Source organism: Triturus cristatus, chromosome 5_2 (genome assembly GCF_964204655.1).
Source record: "Triturus cristatus chromosome 5_2, aTriCri1.1, whole genome shotgun sequence".
Taxonomy (NCBI): domain Eukaryota; kingdom Metazoa; phylum Chordata; class Amphibia; order Caudata; family Salamandridae; genus Triturus; species Triturus cristatus.
In genome coordinates, this window is record NC_140588.1 from 116,888,148 (window position 1) to 116,909,998 (window position 21,851).

Below are 21,851 nucleotides of genomic sequence, written 5' to 3' on the forward strand. Positions count from 1 at the left end.
ATATAGGGTGGAACAAAAATAGATACCCAGGTATTTTAGCTGTTTAGATTGCCACTTAAATCCCGCCGAACCCATATGAGAAGAGAAACAGTAAGCATTTAAGGGGAACATCTCTGTCTTATCTTTGTTCAGAGTGTATCCTGAAACTTTTGAAAAAAGAGAAATCGTATCCGAAATAGCAGGGATGGCCAGTGCAATATCATCTGAAAAAATGAGAACATCATCTGCATACGCAGCTGTTTTAATCTGATGAGACCCAAAAGAGAACCCCTTAATACCTGGATGTGAGTCAATCATTCTAAGAAGAGGATCAATAGATAACAAAAATAAAAGAGGAGACAAGGGACATCCCTGCCTAGTACCTTGGCGAAGGTTAAAAAAGGACGACGTAGCTCCATTCACTCTTATGTTCGCTCTAGGTTGGGAGTAAAGAGACATAACCATACGGATAAAGGAGTCACCAAGATTGTGTGCACATAGAACAGCTCGTAGAAAAGGCCAAGAGACCTTATCAAAGGCCTTTTCCGCATCAAGGGCCAAGGCCGCTGCCGGAAGCTTGGAGCACTTGGCAGAACCGAGAATGTGACAAAAAGTGCGGATATTGTCACGTGCAAGACGACCCTTCACAAAACCTGTTTGGGAAGGATGAACCAATAGAGGAATAAAGGATTCTAGACGTTTAGCTAATATTTTAGCAAAAATCTTAGCTTCCATGTTAAGAAGAGAAATAGGACGAAAATTTTTGGGATCCGAATGATCTTTTCCTTCTTTGGGGATTACTACAATAGTAGCATCAGCAGCAGAGCCAGACACAGAGCCATCTTTAATAAAAGCATCAAAGACGGATTGAAGCTGCGGCACAATCTCAGGTATAAAGGTTTTATAAAACAAAATAGGATAACCATCAGGACCAGGAGCTTTACCAGAGCGAGTTGCTTTAATTGCAGAAATAATTTCATCAGAGGTAATCGGGCCATTTAAAGAGATATTATCTGCCTCCGATATAGTTTTCACCGGAACTGTCTTTAAAAACTCTTGGCATTGTTCAAAAGAAGATTGAGTAGAAGGGGTATATAATTTATTATAAAAATCTCGAAAGACCTCAAGAATTTCAGTAGTCTGAAACTTTTTCTTACCAAGATGATCATTAATAGCAGAGATTTGGGAAGATTTATAAGAAGAATCTTGGAACTTTAATGTAGCCGCAAGCATCTTGCCAGCCCAGTTTTTTAGCAGCAACTTCTTAGATTTCTGAGCCTGAAGACCTATATGAGCTCTCTTAGTGACTATAGTATTATATGTATATTTTAAATTCTTAATAGATTGAAGGCAAGATTTATCTTTAGATTGCCGAAAAAGAGATTCCTGAGTTTTAATTTCCGCTGCTAAGTCCGTAAGTTCCTTTCTGATGGCAGCGTTCCTCTTTGACATACATTTAATGACCTGACCACGGAAAGTGCATTTAAAAGAGTCCCAAAGAACAACAGGGGAATCAACTGAACCCACATTCTCACGGAAAAACAACTCGATATCATGGGAAAACTCTCGAACCTCGGAAACATCATGTAATATTTCTGTGTTTAGTCTCCAAGATCGAGGACTCGCCCTAGGGGTGAAGGACAAAAGTGTGAACGTCACCGCGGCATGGTCCGAAACCAAAATAGGGTGAATAAGCGGAGATGAGGAAGATTGAACAAGAGAGGAGTGAACCAAAAGATAGTCAATACATGAAAAGGACGAATGAGGGGACGAAAAAAAGGAGAAATCACTGCCAGTGGGATTATGAAGACGCCAGACATCCTGAAGATGGATAAGAGAGCACATATTGAGCATTTGTTTATGTGATTTAGGGGGACGAAAATTAAATGCAGAATTCCTATCTAGGATAGGATCCATTGGTAAATTAAAGTCACCACCTACAATAAGATTACCAGAATGAGGTGTGTCATTTAGCTTTTTGGTGATTACTTTCCAAAAAGAGGGATCATCCTTGTTAGGGGCATAAATGTTCATGACAAAGAGATCAGCATTACCATCAGACAACTTAGATAATAACCAACGTCCCTCTGTGTCCTGTTCAGAGGAAACAATAGACAAACCAGAATGTTTAGAAACTAAAGTAATTACCCCATTTCTTTTGCCACAAGCATCTGAACAAGCATCATCAGAAACCCATTCTTTCTTCAAAATTGACGCCTCCCTAGCAGAGACCTTCGTCTCTTGAAAAAGGACTAGATCCGAAGAAAGAGATTTGCAGTAATCTAATATCTTTGACCTTTTTACTGGATGATTTAAACCTTTCACATTAAGAGAAAGTATATTCAATCCAGACATAAAACCAATAATAGGGAAAAATGATATTCTATATTTGATAGAGGATGTACAACAACCAAAAAAACTTGAAAACAAACACTAGCCAACAACACAAAACAGGAAGAATCCAAGGAGGAAATCCGAAGAGAGAAGGGGAAAGAAGAGGAAAGAGAAAGCAGGAAAGTAGGCAGAAGAAGAAAGAGAAGAATCAACAAGGAAGGTCTGAAAAAGACCAAATTCATACCAGGGGGGACATGGGAATATGAGCAAGGGGACCATCGCGAGGGATAAAACAATCAGCATAACCAGCCCCAAAATAGTACATAACTGATTATACTTAACTTAGAAGGAAAAATATCTGAAACATGAACTAGAACTAGAATTCATTAGAGTATTCTAAAAACTATTCATCATGTAAGTCTAGATCGGAACATGTATATACCAAATTAATAAATATGTAACCAATACATTGTAACATAAAAGAATGGAGAAAGCAGAAGAGGGAAAAATGTCCAATGTTACAAATGAGGAAATGGTGAAAAACAAGCTAATAACTATCTCAAATATGAGAAAGCATCAAAACCGATACATAACTTATGAAGAGCAGGAAATAATAAAGAAAAAGAAACGATTTCCACAGAAGATTATAAGGTGTAGTATGAAGCATAAGAAAGTAAAGGATGAAATAATTGACCAATATAACAGTCAATGAAGCTCTATGAAAGATAAATAAGAAAGCAAGTACATAGTAAAAAATGTAACATCTAAAGAAAGTTATCTAGTAAACTGTCCGCAAATACATAAACACTTGTTATACTTAATTTAATTTAAAGAGGCAAGAGTATCTTAAATATATAACTATATAAGTAAAATAGCAGTGGAATAAAATAGAAAAACTAACTATACAGACAATAAAGTTATCTCTATATATAGCAATTAATAAGTGTCTACGAAGCAATTTATGCAGCTAAACCATTAAACAATACAGATAATAATCAATAACGTACTCCATAGAGACGAAAACACCAAAACAAAAGAAAAAATACAACACCGCAAGAGTCAGAAATTGAAACCAGGAAGAAAGGAAGAACAAGAATGAACCGGAACCTGACACATATAAAAAAAAAAAAACAAGCAAAAAGGAAAAAGAATAGTATGCACGAAAAAAGCGAACAGGAGTGAGACCAACCTATCAAGAAACAATATCACGAAACAATAGAAAGTACATAAAGAAGAAATATCGAAGATATCGGTCCATTTCATCATAAAGATATGAGGTAGACCTGACAAAGAAACGGAGAACAAACACAGGCCACACTGAGCTTACACCGTCACGCACGAGAAGAACAGCAACAGCACACCAACAACAGCGGACAATAAGACCACCATGCAGATCTAAAAAAGACAAACTTAATAGATCTGGATAAAAGAAAACTCATTGCAGTTATATGTAACCACGTCAGGTGCCAGAGGAACCAGGGTCCCGCGAGGCCTCCATTTGAAGTTCCAGCTGCAACTCCATCTGATTATCCAAAAATGAGGCTAAATCAGCAGGTTCATCAAAAATTCTGGAACGACCTTTGAAGGTAATGCGGAATTTTGAAGGGCCAGAAAAAGAAAAGGGAATATTCATCTCAGAGAGACGCTTCCGGAGATTAAGAAAGCCCTTCCTCCTTATTACTGTGTCCCTAGCGAAGTCCTGAGAAATTGAAATGCGATGGCCATTCCATGAGACAGTTTTAACCTTCCGCATATGAGCCAGAATTTGTTCCGTATGTTGATGGCGCAGGGGCTTAAACATTATCGCTCTTGGTTGCGTGGCAGATTTAGAGCGAAAGGTGGGAACACGGTGTGCCCGTTCCAGCTCAAAGTCTTTTTGAAAAGAAATTTGTAGCGTAGAAGGAAGCCACTGACATAAGAACTCAATCATAGCAGGGGCATCCTTCTCAACACCCTCCGGAAGACCAAAAATGCGCAGATTGGATCTGCGGTTACGATCTTCTTGTTCAGTGAGATCTCTCCGCAATGCCGCCATTGAGCGTTCTAACTGGCAAAGAGTCCTAGATTGCTTCTGCATAGTATCCTCTGCACCACTAATGCGAGATTCTGTGGCTGATACACGAAGGGAGAGAGCCTTGAAATCATTCCTAATGGCTGCCACCTCCACTTGCAGCAAATCTGTGTTAGTCTTGGTAGACTGCGCAATGTCGTGAACCTCATTAAGGCGCGTCAGAATAGTCTCAAGCGTGGAAGTGGTGTCTTTGTGAGGATTGTCCGGAGTAGGAGATAGTTGCTTGGACCTCTTAAGAGAAGCTTTAGAGTCCTTTGCGTCTTTAGCAGTTGGTGACAAGCCCATATTTGCAGCCATAGAGCACACAGCCACCGTAGGTGCAAAATACAGCACCTCAGAGAAATGAAGGGAAGGAAAAAGCCAAAGGATACTAGTATATAATATATAAAAAAGAAATGAGCAAAAAGTGGAAAGCGCACTTTCAGCAACCAACACAGGAAAGAACTAATGGCGGGCTTACATGGCAAATGAGAGGAGTCTCATGACAAAAATATAATGTTCTCCAGGTATCAAAAGAAACGCCTTCCGAACACAAAAAGACCAAGAAGCAGGGTGTCATAGAGCAGAAAAACACCAAATAAAGGCATCTGAGGCACTCTGAGGAGAAGTATAGTTAAAGAAAGTCCAAATATTCTCACCACAGGTAGTAATGCAGCGTGGGTAATGAACGAAGTCCAATATAAACATCCAGAACTATAAAGACAGTCACCAGCACCTGCTTTCCATCATTCCTGGCAAGTTCGGAGAAAAAGCGCCACCGTGTTGTGGAGAAAAAGCATCTCCGTCAGATAAGAAAAAACAAAATGGCGGCCGCTCGTAAAAGCACCGAGCACCACCACAAAACGGTAGAAAAACAGTTACGGCAGCTCCAGAGATCGAAAATCCCGCTCAGGCAACACACGGCAACATCAGGGATATAAGGCCACCTTTCAGCATGTATGGGGCAATGTGAGGTAATAAATAAGCCTCCAACGGCCCTCGCTCGGCACGGAGCTCAAGCGCGACCCGCCATCTCGTAGCGGTGCGCAAGCCACGCCCCGGAGACACACAGTTATTATCTGATTTGAGAAGGCTAGGAGAATCGAATGCCCTTCAAGGGCCAATCTCTTAGAAACAATATTTAAAGATGGTGAACGAAAGTGAAAACATTCCCAGATCAATGCAGATCCTCACAAATCTCTATTGAAGACTACATGTTGAGGAAAACGAACTTTTCAAGCTAAATATGGAGGGCACCCTGTGTCACACTGAGTGAGTAAGTGAATGAGCAGGTGAGTGAGTTTGTGAGTGAGTAGGTGAATGAGTGAGAAACTTTATATAGCGCACGCTTAGGACTGAATGCAGACTAGGTCCTACCAGATTGCACTTTTTACATAATTTAAAACCCCTATTGATTTCCAAAATAGTGACAAGCTGAAATTTTCTTCAGAACCCCGGAGATAATGTTGGTTCCGGTTCTGGAGAGTCCTCTTATTCCTATCCTCTGCTGCACATAAAATCATAATTGTTTGCTGTTGTTAGATTTTTGTGTTTGGAAAGTAGGGCCTATTTGGTGAATGGGGTAGTGCAGAGAGGTGGGGGGTTGCTCATTTATCAGAAGATTACTGCTGAGACACCCCTTGAGGACCTAATACGATTTGCCTACTTCACTTTTTCCAGATGAACACAGTCATTTCGATACCTATGGTCAGGAATAGGTAGGAACAGGAATGGGTAGGAGCACGGGCAGGGCCGGCTCTAGGGCGTTGTGATCGGTGCAACCGCACCGGGCGTTGACTTGGGGTGGGGGCGTTATTTTTGCAAGTATATTAACATTTTTAAAGTACCTGCTGCCGTGTTCCTGGCCTCCAGCAATTTTCAGGCATCAATTAAAATGTTAAGATAACTCTGGTGATTAATTGTGTTCCTGGAGATAGACTGGAGGTTTGTCTAGTGAAAGTTTTGACTCATTTTAAGGTAGTGCAGAGGGTTAAAATGCCTGCTGCTAAGAACGTGTACCATGCAGATCACAAAGTGCATATGAGGTAAATAGGTCAGTGGGTTACTTCTTCTTTCAGAGAGCTGGTTTTGTTACTTGTAGTTAATAAGTCAAAGTTCTAATATAAAACATTGAGCTACTAACTGTCAGCAAAGAGCTGCATGCAAACTGCAAGGTATATGTTAGAGCTATATGTTTTTTGACCAGTCTTTCATTATCCTAATCTTCCCAAAAGGGTTTATTTGGGTAGAAAACAATTCTTATTATTAAAGAGAACCCCTAACAATGGCATTAACGTTTTAAATTCTGAATTTGTGCTTTTCCAGAATAAGGACTCAACCTATATTACCTACCAGTATCAATGACCTGTCACTACTACACTACACCTGGCAGTCCTGTCTGATATAGCATTTCCTATGCACTGATTTACACACCTATGATTGTCTCTGTGCAATGTGTGCCTGATGTAAATTGCTCTGACACCTTACACTGGTATGAGTGGCGCTATAAAACTAAATTAATCTGAGAGACAGCGGTTATGGAGACTTGAGGGGTACTGTTAAAGGGTGCTAGTGAGGGAATCCGTGGCAGAGGTGGTCATTGGGGGGGCGCCAACAAACATTGTCGCGCAGGGCGCCACCAGTGTTAAAGCCAGCCCTGAGCACGGGCCTTTATTCTGTGGCTATTTTAGGAACTCAAAATGAACAGTTCACTCTGCATATTTGTTGTTGTAGTACATACCCTTTAACGTGGAGTTGGTGTTTATTTTTTATTTTCTGCATCTGTGAGCACCTAAATGTGTCTCTTTAGTACAACTACAAAAAAGATCCAGAAATATGCATTTATAAAACATTACTGGAAGCAAGTCAACTTCTTTACGATAAATAGTTGATGTATTGCTGTCTATACGGTATTAAGACAAAGTTTTAGAATTTGGATCAATCTTTAAATGACTTCCAACTGAAATCGATGTAGACTCATCTAAGCAGAGCCTGTGATTTGCAAGGTACAAGTTCATCCTTCCAAGCACTGTGGACATCCGTAAAACCCATTAATATTGTACAAACACGTCGTCTGTGCGCAATCCCGACTTGAATTTATAATGTCAAAAAAGTTTAGTGTCTCCGGAACAGAAACATAAATTGAACACTAATGGAGAAAAGCGAAATAACTTTGTACTCTCTAATCAATATGTGTGAATTATTCTCTGGCATTTATTGCAGCCAGTGCTATAAATTGGAGTTAATTAACCAGTGCAAAAGTCATACGGAGTTCAGTAAAAAGGAACTTTTCAAATCGCTTCAGTAGCTGGCCAATTACACGGAATATGGAAGTTCAGCTCTTGAAATGGAGGGCCTGAGGGTGATGGGGTGTGGTGGACAACTTAAGTGTGGAAGAATTTAGTGCCAGATGTACCTAACTATTTTGTCATTGCAAATCTTGTGTTTCATCCGATTGGGGTCATGTGCTAAACTTCTTAGGGGATTCAGAAAATCCTTTCCAATGAAAGGCATTCCTTCCTAACTGTGATTTGCATGCAATGGTGTGTATAAATGGGTTGCAACAGCGACTACAGGCGCCAACCATCGGGAAGTTCCTGACAACTCAAAGGGAGTTGTCAATTATTTTCAAAGTGGAACCGTTCCCTCTGAGAATCATACGAGGCCATTGAATGCTCCGATCCCCACACACTATGGGGCAGATCTATGTCGGAGATGCGCCACTTTTACGCCGCCGTTGCGTCACTTTTGTGACGCAGCGGCGGTGTAAACCCTGCGCCACGTTGCGCCATATTTACATCGTGACGCATCTATGGAGATGCGTCACGATGTAAAGCCCTGCGCCACGTAAAACCTGCGTCAGGTTTCACGTGGGCGTGTCGACAGAGGGGGGGGCGTTCTGTCGCAGGAACGCCCCTGAAAAGTGACTCAGTCTAATCTATAAGATTTGACTGAGTCACTTTCCCAACGCTGACGCGCCAAAACCCTGCGCCTGCTTGAAGCAGGCGTAAGGCTTGACGCACCATGTTAGGGATAGGGTAGGTTGGAACAGTGCTGGAGTTGCGTTGCGCTTGCGACGCAACTGAAGCACTGCGCCAACCTTACGCCATCGGATGCGTCACGCATCTGTTTATTCCTGCGCCATGATGCGCCGCATTGTAAATGCGGCGCATCATGTGTGGCGCAAGGGTAAACTTGCGTGACGCATCATTCCTGGCGCATCCTTGCTGATTTGCAGGGATGCGCCAGGCAACATAAATCTGCCCCTATGTTCCCAAACAGGAAACGCATTTTTATATTTTTTTTTTATAAATCACCACTTTTTCATTTAATAGATGTAGACTTTAAAAAAATAACAATAAAAAAAAGTCAAATGCTTCCTATTTGGCTTAGCGAATGCAAGGATGAGGGTCTGTTGTCCTTTGCAGGGCCCCATCTCTGCATTTGCTGCTTTTCGACACTTACCTAATTCATATTCATTCAGCAGTTTTGTTTTTGCAATTCCCATGAATGGCCATTTTGGCATGTAATCTTTTCGAATGCAGGTTGCAGTGCAAATTGTATAGCCATTTACAAACCAGGGGGCATATTAACTAGGGGTGGGCGGAATTTGCGAAATCCACTTTCTCAAATTATCGCGAAAATGTTAAAATTATCGCAAACACGCGGAAATATCGCGAAGATGCAGAAGTTTTTTTCCCGCATGTTCGCGAGATTTTCTGCATGGTTGCAGCTCGCCAACTTACCCATGTGGTTGCTCGCGGGCGCGGCCATCTTGTTTTCAGTTGTCTCGCAGTGCATGATCGCGAGAAGAAAGACATGATCGCGTGACACATGACGTCACTGCGGGCGCAAACTGTCGCGAGACAGCGCAAATGGCTTAAAACAATACAACATCTCATGGAGAACGTGACCAGATCAAGAAAACTTGTCGGCGAACGCAGGGATTCAGGTAAGGCGATCGCGCGCGCGCGAGAATGTATTATTTTACAGCGCGAGCAAGAACCAAATTATCGCTAAGCTGCAGAATGCGGAAATTTTGACATTTTTGCGCTTTCCGCGGAACGCGAAAATGTCAAATTATCGCAATTTCCGCGAACGGTACAAAATTTTCGCCCAGGCCTAATATTAACAAGCCAGGCGATAAAATTATCCCCGAAAACTGCCGCTAAAACGGCGATAATGGGCTTGATAATATGCTCTCTGGAATTCCAATTGAAGCCCATGTTAGATGCCCTTCACATCTAACATTGGTTTCAATTGGAATTCCATAGAGCATATTATCAAGCCCATTATCGCCGTTTTAGCGGCAGTTTTCTGCCGCTAACGTGGCGATAATTTTATCGCCTGGCTTGTTAATATGCCCCCAGATGTGTGTAAATGGCACATACCTGTTTGCGAGTTGGTCTTAGTACATCAGGCCCTCAATAACTTCTAATAGGACTAAAACACTGTTCAACCAGAATATTTTCTAAAAGGCATTTATGTGACCCAGAACTGCCTTGTTATCTTCGGCCTTCTCTGTTTATTTGCGCTCTGTTTCCTTGTGATTAAAAAGCGATTTGGAACTAACTTGGTAGCAATATTTACCACAGTGGGAATGAAAAGGGAGCCATTTAAAAGAGGGCAACAGTGTACTTAGGATCTGCCACCTTTAAATAACTGGAATGAGATTTTGCTGTTACTGGGGCTAGTCAGATTGTTTCACACAGGAGCCATATGTTCATATGAATTTGATTTAATTTTGTATATGGCCTGATCAGTAAAGTCATTTCTGAATTCGACATTACACTAAGGGCACAATATATTATTCCCTTTTGTAGTTGCAAAGTTTGTGCTTTGGAACATCACAGTCTTTGCGTTTACAAAAGGCATGAGTGCATTGCTATACAGGCATTTTACGACGCGCAATATGGATTGCAATTAAGAGAGGTTGTGAAAGGATCATTTCGCCTAATTGCAATTTGTATTGAAATGAATCAGTGATTTGTGACAGCAATTGCGTTAGCAAACCTTTGATCGGATGCCAATACCTCACCAGGATTAGTTTCAAATTCAGAAAAGGGAGTGCTCTTTGTAACACAGCTTCACTTTTGAGAATTGCATTCCACAGCATTGGGGGAGCAGGCTGAGTTCCAGAGTTTGAAGGAACCTCTGCCTGCTCCCCAGTTTCATCCTTTTAAGGGACAAAGACTGTTTTAAAAAATATTTCCCATTTCAGATCTCAGATGCAGTCATACCGGTCTTGTGTCCCTTGTAGACAGCCATCCCTGCATTTAGAGCCTAGAACTGAAGTTGCAAATTTGGAACCAGTCATACCTGTCAGCCTTTGGGCGGTCGTCCCCCAAACCTTTTGGCGTACTCCACCATTTTTGCTGATCTCTTTTTTTGTTGGCCTTAGAACTCTGCACTTTACTGCTAAAGTGTATGTGTTCTCTACTTTAAAAAATGCTTGCATCCAATTGGCACTTTCAATTTACTTGCAGGTCCCGAAGAAAGTGGTACTACGTGTCCTCAGGGCGTATACATGAAATGCTGCTAGTGGGCCTGCAGCACTGATTGTGCCACCCGCTTAAGTAGCCCTTTCCACATGTCTCAAGCCTGCCATTGCAGCCTGTGTGTGCATCTCGACCTCGCAAAATAAACCTTTTTTCCAGGCTTAAGCCATCTTTTTTTCCATATATATAAATCACCCCTGGGGTAGGCCTTAAAAGCTCATAGGGCACGGTGCCATGTATTTAAAAGGTTGGACATGTACTTTTAGGTTTTACATATCATGGTAGTAACCAACTCCTAAATTCATTTTTCACACCAGTGAGGCCTACCTCTCCCATGCCAAAACAGTGATTTTAGTGTCTTTAGAATTGTAATGAGACATCCTCTCTCATGGTCTCATGGTGAAGTCGGATTTTAGGTAGTAATTTTGAAAATGTCTCTTTTAGAAAGTTGGCATTTTTCTGCCTTAGCCATTTAGCGTCTGCGGCCTGTGCCTCAGTCACATGAGTGGGTTTAGCTAAAGTTGAGCTTTGTGTATTCTTCCTAGACACCATTGCACAATGCAGAGCTTAGGTGTGGAGTAGTTATGTTGAGTCTGGTGTCTATGGAATTGCATTTGAAACCCCTCTTTAAAGGTAAAGTTGTTTTTTAAGTCACTATTCTGAAAATGGCATTTTTAGAAAGTTGGCATTTTTTTGTCCCAACCATTTGATGTCTGATGCCTGTATCCTCAGTCACATGACTAGGTGTAGCTGACAGTTGGTCTTATTGTATTGCTTCCAGACAGTGAAACATAGGGCAATATGTGTTGGCAGGATAGGCTATCTCTGACTTGATATGGGGAGAGGAGCTGTCAAATACCACACTTGCACATCACAAAGGCCCTGTTTGAGCACACTCCCAAAGGGTTTGACAATAGTCTCTTATGACCCTAAACAATCTGGGGGCAGAGCAGGGAGGCAGGAAATTACAAACTCTTCTGGTGGTGGAAACCTCTAGAACCTTCTCTAACTTCAATGTGGGCACCTGGTATAAATATTCGACCCTCAGACCCAGTCGTTCAGCGCACATCTGGACCTGTGGTACACTAAAGACTGCTGTGCTGCTCTGCATGAAGGACTGGCACTTTGTTGAGATGCTGCCTCGCTGCCTGAGCAAGAAGGACTGGGCCAGCATCTTGATCCCAGGACCAACCCTGTGACTCCAAGGGCCAGTTGGCCGATTTAAAAGCTTGTAGGACACAACAGGCTCCAACCACCTTGAAACCGGGCCCTACACTCAGCTTGCTGTGAGTCCTGTCCCCCAAGTGATGCCACCCCAGTCCTGGACCCTTGGCAGTGTTCTGCCAGCCCGGCTGTAGTCCTGTGGACCGAACTAATGCAGCACGGTTTATCTCTTTGCCACTGCACAATGCACCCCCGGTACAGGACTTGACATTGCAGCCCGCAGTCACTGACTCTTTCCTGGTCCATCTTGCCACGATAACCGCACGTGGCACTATGTGTTACTAGACACTGTTGCCACACACATCTTTACAATTGCATATCTCTGGTTCTACTAATTGGGCTTTTGTTGTTTTGGTGTGTCTAAGAATTTGTTAAATGATACATTATTTTTCTAAATTGGAGTAGGATTTTTCTTGAATTGTGATTTCACTTTATTGCTATGTGTAGTGCTGCATAGAGGCTTTATACATTGCCTCTAAGTTAAGCCTGACTGTTTTTGTGCCAAACTACTAAAGGGCTAACCACAGGTTAAATTGAGCTGGCCGGTGACTTCCCCCTGACAGAGATTGTGGTTGCTGCCTGAGTAGGGTTTCACCCCCTCAACAAGTAGACTAATTTCCAACACAACCTAATTAAAATTCATTAGCCAGGTCATTTTGCAAATGAACAACCTGCAATGCGCCCTCTTAGTACATAGGTTACATTGCAAATGTCACCTATGGTCGGTATGCAATTTCCACTTCCCATTGTGGAAACAAGGATTAGGGTCTAATTACAATCTTAGCGGGGAGGATACTCCATCACAAACGTGAAATATATCCTGTCCACTGTATTACAAGTTCCATAGGATATAATGCACTCATAGTACAGCGGACGGGATATCCGTCACATTTGTGACAGAGTAACTCTGTTTGCCAACATCATAATCAGGCTCTTAGTATAAACTAAGGGCCTGATTATGATCCTTAGTATACGGCCCTTGGAATAAACTAAGGACCCGATTACGATCTGGCACAAGGAAATGATAGTAACACAAGGAAAGAAGAAATCACTTGTACAAAAAATTACTTTAGGCCTGATAACAAGCCTAAAGTCATTTTTTGTACAAGTGATTTCTTCTTTACTTGTGCCACTATCATTACTAAAATCAGGTAATAGAAGGTGTAAGAGCAAAACTTTATAAAGTATGTTCCTTTTATTTCATAAAAGTTTTTTTCTGAAACATATTTGGGGGAAGTTTTCTACATGCACTAAAAAGGAATTGGACTTTGAGGAGTGGTGCCTAGTATCGCTTCCACAAGGTTCTTTCCACACTATTTCAACATTGCTAGGGATATTGATACATTGCAGCCTATTTCCAACTTAATCAACGTTTTGAGCTATTTAATATCTATGTTTAGCAATATCTCAGGGATTTGTGATGTTGCTGAACCTAAGTTCTTCATTCACTTTCTCATCAATGATAGAAACAATAAAGCACTTTAGCCCAAAGATTACAACTCTAGGTCTTGCTAAAATGATCTCCGTAAGTTATAGGCCTCAGTGGCTCAGGCCTATAATTAAGGAGAACAAATTATTTAATTGGTATAGACCAAGGTAAAAGTGCTAGAATGCTCCTAGAACATTTCCACACTCACTGTTTTAAATGTTCTAATTTGACAAGGGAGAAGAAGCTTTGGAATGCTGAAGTAGAAGGCAAATGGCAGCCATTTTCAACCCTCAGACACACTACAGTCTTATGTAGAGCTCACAACACTGTTCTAATATAGCCTCACAGCCCACTGACGATGACTATACTGATTGGTAAAGGCCCTGAACCCAAATTAACGAGGTAGAGGGTCTTTAACAACATGTATAAGGGCGATAAAGCTATTATAACATTCCACCCATTAAGGGTAGAATGTTATAAATTTTAAAAGAGAGAAACAAAAGAAAGACATTGAATGTTGGAGCAGAAGGCTTATGAGCCCTGATCAACTCCATTGTCTTCAATAGAGCTCTCAACATTCCAATGTTCTAATATGGCCCTATAGCCCGCCTCAGTGGGCTATACTGGCCATTAAAGGCCTGCTCCAGCATTAAACGCCTGTGCCGAAGGCGAGGGCCTTTAACAAGTGTGCAGGACTTTAATGGCCGGTATAGCCCAGCTATGGAGGGCTATAAGGCTATTAGGACATTCTGCCACTAGAGGGCAGAATGTTCTAACAAATAAAACAAAGGCCTCTCGAAGCCCGAGGAGGTTTCAATCCCCTCAGGTTCCGAGAGACCTTTGTAAAACAACATTGGAATGTTGCTTTGCGTGCTTCTACCGGCCCGTAGAAGCTCGGAGCACTCCATTGTATTCAATGGCGTGCTCCACATTCCAATGTTCTAATAAAGATTATTAGCTCACTGCCGAGAGCTGTACCAGTTGTTAGAAGCTGTCTACATGAGTTTTAAATGAAAGGCACTGAGAAGGGTCTATAACAAGATAGAGTGCATAAACACATTTGAATGGCACGAGGCAGAAGGGTTTTAAAGCTGTTTGAACATTTCACCGGCTGAGTGTCTAACAGAGTTAGAGGCCAAAGCCACAAGTGAGAACCTATATCAAGTTGGAGGGAATAAAACCAACTGAATGACCTGAGACTGAATGAATATAATACTAATAGATCATTTCACCAAGTGAAGGTAGATCGATGCAACTGAAACTGGGAGAAAAGAAAATGTGAACATTAAGATTTTGTAAGAGAAGGTCTATACTAACGCCGGGCAGCGAAGTCCGGTCCACCAACGGAGTTTGCGGAGTGTTGCCAACTCCGAGCTCCGTTGGGAATGCGGAGCTCAGGCAAAACTCCGACTCTGTGGTGGAGCAGAGTTGGCCCCTGCGCCACGACCCTAAAAAAAGGCGATGAGGAGGAGAGACCACGGCAAGGAAGAGGGCAGCCCAGAGACAACAGAGAACAGGTAGGTGAATGTTTTTTTCTTCTGTTTTAAATTGGGAGTGGGACTGGAGCGGTGTGGAGTACCACAGAATTGTGTTTTTAATTCTGTGGAACTCCACGTGTGCCACTCCACATACTCCACCCACCCTTAGTCTATACAGAATTGAATGGCCTTCTGCCACCATACTTCCAATGTTTTAATTTTGTTAAAACAAATTATTTATATAGACTGGTAAAACTAAAGACTCAAAAGCATAGGAGATATGTAAACCAAGTACAATACATGACACATTTCACAAATTCAGTTTCTGGTTGCCAACGCTAGTTTTCAATGTAATAACTAACAACGGCGTCTCATAAAAGTCAACTCTTTTTCAAAGGATATAATTAATCCTGTCCTATTTGCAAACAGAAATTTGTGCCTTGTTGGCTAACAGTGCTCAGAGTAATGTTCATCTTCTAAAAGAATGAGCTCCGTGAGCATAAATAATTCACAGGGAAAATAATAGTGTTTATAATCAACAGCTAAGTGGCACTTTTTTCATGGAGGAGGAAAGTAAACTACTGCAACGCTTTGAGACTTTAAATAATAGAGCTGTAGACATCTCTTCAGAGTGGATTATGCACAAAAAATACAGCATTCGGTGCTTTGACATCTGAGTGACATCTGAGGTGAATTAAAGAGAACAGAGACATAGAAATATATGACTGCCGTTACTCCCTGTGGTGTGGCCTTGGAGTATATTTTTTCGGTGTGCAAGTTGGAGAGTAGATTACAGGTCTGCCTGCATGCATGCACAGCAGCATTGCTCAAATGTAGATGTAATCCTTGGATATCAGAATTAATCCTGAATTAGAGGCTAAATAAATTCATGTGATTGTTTGATGGTTCCCATTGGAACCAAATGGTATTACTATGTTGAGCTAAGCGTAAGGTGGAAGATTTTGTTGATCAGTTGCAACTGGGTTCTACATGATTTATTTGCAGCACATAGGTTTTTGAACCTTGGGGGTGTGGTTAAAAAACGTAATCTTCTTTAGGCACCCAGCCCATATTTCTGGGAAAGTAACACCGCGTAGCAAGTCGCCATGCTGTGCTGCGCTGAGTTACAGGGAAAGGGCAGGAATGCGCCGTATTTAAAGCAATATGGCGCATTCCTCTCCTTTCCCTTGTGTTGGCACACAATGGGCAGACTAGTACCAACGCAGGGAGGTGTTGCATGCAGGATTGGTTTTGTGAAGGAAGGGGCACCTTCCTGCACAAAAACAATCCTGAGATGATTTTTCCTCTTTCTAGGTGTGCTCAGAATGCAGCACACCTAGAAAGAGGAAACAAGATGGAGCAATAAAAATATTTCTCCTCGTTACGCCTCTCCTGGGAAGGCCTATCTTTTTGATGCATTCCGAGGTATTCCTGTTCTTGTAAATCTGGTAATGTGTCAAAATTCATGGATGTTGCATGGGAATACTCACACAACACCCATGCAAATGCCTCCCTGGCACAGAGGAATGCAACGCAATAATATGAGCTGCGTCACATTATTCGAGATATATGAAGACGCGCATGGCCACGCAAAGTGGCCTTGTGTGGCTTCATTTATCTAATTTTTCATTTGCGTCTCTATTGCACCACGTTGTGTGGTGCAAAGGCGACACAAAAGAGCTTATAAATATGCCCCCCAATTCAACTTAAAGTGCATAAAAACACAGCTGTCAATGTAATTCCACAGATTTCCATTTGCAAGATCTTGGGTTGAGGAAGTTTGGATCATCAGGTAGAATGGAAAATCTGTGCTAGAATAAGGAGTTGTGAACTTAAATGTGTTGGCATTCACAACCACTCCCTACATGTTTAACTTTATTTCCACATAGAAACAGATGGCAAAAATGACTTGAGTAGATGAATAAATGGAATGTATGACGTTACTACGCATACCATTACAACGTGCGTATTACTATGCTAGTATGCCTACAATGACCTACCATTACAACGCATTCTTTTACCACTCATGCCTTTACCACGCATGCCATTACAATGCAAAGGCATGCGTGCTAAAGGCATACACTTGGTAAGAGTATGTAAGGTAAGTAACACCACCCTGTCCTACACTAAATCAGTATGCCTGCATGACCCCCCAGCCCTTCTCCTTTCCTAAACCCCTACCCCTAAACAACCCCTCGACCCCAATCCTTTCCCTACCGTAAACCCTAAATCTCTACCCCTGCACGACCCTGACACCCAATCGTTTCCCTACCCTAAACCCAAAATCACTACACCTGCATGACCCCCCCAACCCCCAGTCCTCTCCCTAACCTAAACCCTAAAACATTACCCCTGCATGACGCTCCCCACCCCAAGTCCTCTCCCTACCCTAAACTCTAAAACACTACCCCTGCACGACCCTCCTCCCTACCCCCAGTCCTCTCCCTACCCTAAAACACTATCCTGCATGGCCCTCTTTTACCCTAAATTATTAACCCCCACCCCAGGCCCAATCCCACTGACCTCTCTCTCCTCGTGGTTCCTGCGGTCTGAGGGGCAGTGCACGTCATTGTGAAGAAACAGAAGAGCCTCTGTTACCTCACAAAAACGTGGATTATCTATAATTTTTACAACAAATGTGCTTTTACCATACATACCTTTACAATGAAATTAGTTGTAAAGGCATGCATGGTAAAAGCACATGAGTTGTAAAAAAGATGCATTGTAAAGACTACGCGTTGTTACAACGCATACGTGGTAACGCTTCGTTGAAATGGCACGCGGGGTAACAGCTGCGATGTAAAGGCTGTTACCCAGATAAATGTGGTGTAAAAGTTTTCCAAAAGCTCCTTGTTGGGTCAGGCTGTATATTGTAAATGGTCATGTACCCTTCCGATGAGTACCCCGCTGTGTATAAAACTGGTATTCTGACTTTTATTTTCGCCCGAACATCATGCTAACCTAGTATGTATGCAGAGACCTAGGCTTATCCATGGCAATGTGAGGTCCAGGACCTGTCTTGTGACCGAGGGGGTGCACTAGCATACCCACCTCATTGTCAGTGTACTCCTGTCCATGCCCTAGGTGTATCACATTATGAGGTGTGGGCAGTGTACCGTGTTTTGTGAATTTGTAGTGTGACCAGACCTTTTTCTTTGTGTCTGTGAGAGCATGGTCTTCTGACCCCTCTCGTATAAAGTTCTGCTGTTAAGTGGAACCCAGACTCTTGTGCCTACATTCCATGTGCATGTCAAGTCCATGTGTGTGTGTGTGTGTGTGTGGTGTGGTGCATGTGTAGCACATGTATGGTAGTAGGAGTCTATGTGTGTGTTTGTGTCCCAGGTTTAGCATGAAAGAAGATGGACAGCTTTCCCAGAGAGTGGAAGTGTATTGCCTGCATTCCTGCAGCTGGAGGGAGGGGGAGTAGCAGACACTGAAGTGAGGAGGATGAATACAGGGAGGAAAAGGAGACTGATTATGGCACTTGAAAGAGAACCAATGAAAACTGGTGTTGAAAATGGTGCTATCCACATTTCAGTTCTAGAAAATGTGCATAGACGGGAAATCCGAACAACCTCACTTTATTTTCAATCAAAGTTTTGAATGATCAACGATACGATTACTCCACAAAGTACTCCAAAGACAGCTGGGTGATAAGGACTGGTGAATGCTTGGCAACCAGCCTCCAACACATGAGAAGGAATCACCTGAAGTCTGCAATTTATGCTGTGAGAGCCGAGGTTCTCCAAAGAAGTCTGCCTGCCTGCCTACTAAGTGAGGAAAGGAGAGTGCCTGAAATTGCAGGTGGCGACACTGTCCAGGAGGAGAAGCGCAGCATGTTTCTGGTGTGACGAACTACTTTAGGAAGTAGACTACTCTAGAGAGTTGCCATAACCAACCTTTGTTGTGAGGGAATATCTCTGTCTCTCTGCTCTATCCCTGTTTCTAATTGCACTAAGACTTTACAAGCACAAATACCATTGTATCTCCTGACTGCTGCTGGAGTATACAAGCTGGCGCTGCCTCTGCCAATCGTAGAGAAGATGAGTCATGTACCCACTGAAGATGAGCCTAAAATTCTGTAACTGCAGAAGACCCATCATAGCTAATGAATCGGCCCAGATGCTGAAACTCCCTTGCACATGTACCTGTCTACCCTCAGTCAGAATTTCCATAACTGCCAAAGACATTATGCCACTGCTCAAACGTGGCTTGCTAATCTCATCCAGTGATTCCTTTAATAAAGAGACGCTGTGGCTAAGGTCCCTGAAGCGAAGAGCTGCCACTGCCAAGGATAAGGACACAGGCTGGGTCCACTGTACCACACAATCTGCAACACTAGCAAGCCAGAAGAAGCAGGGCTTAGCCTGCAAACAAAATGAGGGACTAAACATGTGGCAAGGAATCTGGCGCCAAGACTTCAAACTTCTTTCAAGAGTTAGTATTTGGGATGAGAACTGCTGAACTGAGTTGTCGATGTAACCAGTAGCGATAAAAATTGTATATTTTATTATTAACCATACTTCATAACTGTTGGACCTGACCGTTTTTCCCTTTTTGGAGGGTCTTCCCAGACAGTTGCCTTCTGTTGATAAACTAATTTTTGTTGCCATTAGGACTCTGCAACTTTTCCCAGCTAACCAGTGGTTAAGGGCCTTTGCTCTCTCCCGAAAACATGGTACGATTAGCATCTACCTGATTGCTACATTTAATTTACCACTAAGTCCCTTGTAAATAGTACTGAATGTACCCTGGGCCTGTAATTTAAATGCTACTTGTGGACCTGCTGCAGCCATAGTGCCACCTACTGGAGTAGCCCTTTAGAAACTTGTCTCAGGTCTGCCAATGTAGCGTTTAATGCAGTCTTAAACTGTCATGTCGACACAGCAAAATAAGCGTTTTGCCCTGCCTAAATCTTCGTTTTTAATACTTATTAGCCACCCCTACGGTAGGCCTTAAAGGCTCATAGGGCAGGGCGCATATTACTTCAAAAGGCTGTCTCAGCAATCCCACAAAGGAACCAGACATTAGTCATTGCAGACTTCTTAGAGCCCTGACAGTAGGATGGAAGAACATTTCAGACCCTGAGGTGGGAGTAGTGTCAGAAATCACTGTACGCCAAAGTCTCACTGCAGGTATAAATATTGGAACTCCGGAGTCACTCATCAGTACACTCTCGAATATGTGGAAATTACAGAATAAGGACTGCCCTGCTCCTCTAAAGATTGCCGTGCTGCTTTAGGTCTGCCTTGCTCCCAAAACAACCACCCTGCTACCAGAGGACTGCCCTGTTGCTTGAGGACAGACTTATCCCCCAGTGGGCTGACCTGCTGTTTGAGACTGCCCTTCTCTCTAAGAAGGAAGACTTGACAAGCTCCCTTTATCCCAGGCCAACCTGAGTGACCCCAAGGATCAGCTGGCTGACCTCCTGTCTGAGCTACAGGGACCCAATAAACCCCAGAGGCCTCTCTGCAACTGCCATGCTGACCTGCTTCACTGGACCTGCCTGGCCCTGCAACTGGGCCTGCCAGAGCCCTGTAGGCCACTGCTGGAGTGGACTTCCGAACCCTAAGATATGTCTCCATAGATCCTGGACTCTTGGCTGGCTTTGGTTGAGCTCCTCCTGTGAAAGAACGTGAAATCCTGAGGTTTTAGATTCTTTATGACCGTGAACGGGCCCATTCGCACCAAGACGCTGCTGTCCACAAAGACTGCCAACACAAAGCTTCAGTGGAACCAACGTTTTGTGCTACAGTGTAGGCCAGCGACAAATGGCAATTCCAGGTTTGCACTTGACGTTACAGCAACAACAGCCCGTGATGACTGTACTTGACACCCGGCCTGCTCTTCGTGCTGCTGTGACGACCATCCTCAATACTCTCCCTTCTCCTTTTAGCTTTCTCCACTGCAAATAGAACTCTTCTACCAGACTTTAAGAAGGTACCCTTTTCAATGGGATTAACCTGGTCCCTGTATTTAGCCTGCAGTCAATCGCAGTCGTGCTGAACTTCTGACTTTCCCTCGGTCGCAACAACCAGAAGATTGCGATTGACTTTTTGTGATTTTAGTTGCTACATCTACCCAAGCTTCTGAAACTGCATATCTCCTTTTCTACTGATTGGATTTTTATAGTTCTGGTATAATTGTGATTATTATAATTATTATAATTGTCTCTATATTTATGAATGTGGTTTGATATTTTACTTGTGTTGTGTTTTCACTATATTACTGTTTGTGTGCTGCATACATACTTTTCACAGGTCCTTCTAAGCCTGGGTGCTTTTGTGCCAAAGTACCAGGGGGTTAAGTAACTCCCCCTCCCCCAACCAATAACCTGATTTCTTACAATAACTCCTCTTGCAGTGTACCGGGGACTTTAAGAATTAGAGCAGAGGGAGAGATTTGGGGGACCTGGTGTAGTTTGGTGCTTACTTGGAATCTTAACCAGGATCATTCAACTGAATTGTGTAGTGCATGTGATTAATGTATTTAGTTTTACATAGAAGATAAGAATGGGGCTCGACATTAAGCTACTTTGTCTATTGATTGACTGTTCAATTCTGGGCTCTTGTCCCCAAAACTACCTACCTGAGAAGACTGTGACTGCTCGACCTCGCTACTCTGAGAATTAAGGGCGGACAGTGTAGTACTTGACTCAGTTGTACCATTGTCCAATATACCATAAGATATCAGTGGCAAATTAGCTCATTCACCCTAGTTCTGGCCCAGTGCCCTTTGGCCTCCTGTCTGCCCTTTGGCCCCCTGAATGGGACATAATGCCCTCATTCCTGAGAGGGTGTGGTAAAAGGATTTATTCTTTCCCAGAGAGAAAAACATTTTCACTGTGGAGAAAAAAAACT

At 42.7% G+C, this 21,851-nt stretch overlaps 1 protein-coding gene across 1 annotated transcript in view; it reads right to left on the bottom strand.

Annotated features, from left to right (window-relative positions):
- The window catches only part of CDH18 (cadherin 18), a 2,052,455-nt gene that overhangs the window by 1,068,524 nt on the left and 962,080 nt on the right, over positions 1-21,851 (bottom strand). The window lies entirely within an intron of this gene.